The sequence below is a fragment of the Melanostigma gelatinosum genome, assembly GCF_949748355.1.
Source record: "Melanostigma gelatinosum genome assembly, chromosome: 4".
In the NCBI taxonomy this organism is placed as follows: Eukaryota; Metazoa; Chordata; class Actinopteri; order Perciformes; family Zoarcidae; genus Melanostigma; species Melanostigma gelatinosum.
Genome location: NC_136637.1, coordinates 29184993 through 29187149, shown reverse-complemented (window position 1 = coordinate 29187149; position 2157 = coordinate 29184993).

Genomic DNA, 2157 nt, shown 5'->3' with positions numbered 1-2157 from the left:
GAGTATTACACGAATGGGTTGACACTATTGGAGCTTATGCACTTACTTGCCGAGAGTTATGGGACCACTCTCTGTCTGTGAATAAATACATTACACGTAAATACGCAGCAGCTGGTTAGCTTAGCTAAGCACAAAGACTGGAAACAAGTGGAAACAGCTAGCCTGGCTCTGTGCAAAGGTGACCAGATCCACCTCCCAGCACCTCCGAAGCTCACAAACACCTCGGGGCTCCTGGCCGAGGAATAGTCTGTCACATAACCTCCTGTAACACCGGAGACCTGTCGTTGCTGCACTTCAGCTTCTTTATGAGTTAATCTCACGTGTTTATTCCTGTGCTTTATAGCTTCCTTTGACTATTTTAACATGAGCAGACGGTGTTTCAGGTCTGATATTAACCTAATATTTTGTCGAGGTACAAATCATTGCCCATATCGTGCAAATCTGTTGTACAGGCAGGTCTGCAGCAGGGATGTCGACGATTATTCGGCTTCTCCCTTAAATGTTCTTTCCCGGAACCAGAAATAAGAGTCTGTTCAACTTCTTATCATTCTATCAATGTACACATTTAAATGACTGCTGATCTGAACTCATGAGCCGCTCCTGACTCACCTCCACTCCATCACGTTCTCCCTGGACGGCCAGCAGCACACTGATTGACAACAGCTTGCTAGCTAGTTCGTGAACTATTGTGTATGTTACAGGTTAAAGCCAGCGACCTAGCGTGCAATGAATCAACAAAGCGGCCAACGCCGGCTAGCTCAATGAAGGAAAGTTGCACGCTAAGCTTCTAATTTTATGTAATGGGATAAGCGAAGTCCAACCATGATGGAGATCCTGGAGCTCTGCAGCTGGACGCTACTGTGCACCGCTTGTGCGTGCTTGTGTTTGAACTTTCGTGATGGAAATCCTTCGTTGGGTGTATCTGTAGTCGGAGTACGGCCACATTGAAGATGGTGGACATGCGGCTGACGCAGACCTCGTGGTTTTGCCGCAGCCTGCCAGCTTGTAGCCGCTCGAGAGCAGCTGTGTCCTGAGTGCCATCTGACATCCCTGTCAGATAACCCAGAGTTCATCCTGCCCGACCACTGACACGGTCCCGCTGGCTGTCCACTCTGTCACGCTCCATGACCCTCAATACTTATCCCCAGTCTGGTCGAGGAACTCAGATTCAGTCACGCAAACGCTGAAACTTTCTCCAACTCGTAATGTTGACTGACGCTCTCTGATCTCGGTGTTTACCGAAGCATCCGGCATCGCCTGCTCATTGTCACGGTGTTTGGAATGTGATCGAGGATGGCTGCGAACGCTTGCTGGCTTAAAAGGCCTGAAGCGTCTCAACACAGCTTTCATCAGAGTTATTAATAAGTGAGCTGATGGGTTTTTCTCTTTCCAATTTAACAAAATCCGTCTTTGTGCAAACAACATCAGGAAACGCATCACACCAGGCTGGTTGCTTGACAGCTCGACCACAACTGCTCTCAACTGGCTCCGATTGAAGTCGTTTCTGTCAAACTTTGGACATTTGGAGTTTGGAATATTTGGAATAGTGCCAAAACATTTACTTTCACTTCCTGTTTTCTAAAACTTTCAGAACACACATGCACGTCCTGCATGCTTACACACACACACACACACACACACACACACACACACACACAGATAGGAGTGTGTGCACACACACTAGTCCTGCCCGTGGTGGCGGGGTGGGCTTCAGATAAGAATGTCAGTAATCTCAGCTCTTCTTATCGTGCAGGCACGATAACATGACCCTAATCCTACACTGCAGGAAATACATCCTTGGAAAACTACATTTGTACCGCGGCAAAATCTGTGAACGATCAAGCTCTCTTATCACACATCACGTGAGCCCCACGAGGACCATCGGCTTCATGTGAGGCTTTGTGTGAGTGTGACAAGAACTTGAAGAAGTTGAGTCATCCTCATGCCTCTGGGCGGCACTTTGATCTGATATTTCATCATCTTGTCAGCTTGTTCCTTCTACGTTAAACATTGTTTGACACGAGAAAACAGTCTTGATTCTCGAGGTGTACGCCTGGAGTTGTGCGATGCTGAAAGGACTCTCCTCAGAGCCAGCTAAAGTCTTCTCTGCATTTGAAAGATGACCCGTTGTCTGGTCGATTATGGATTCTGCTGGAA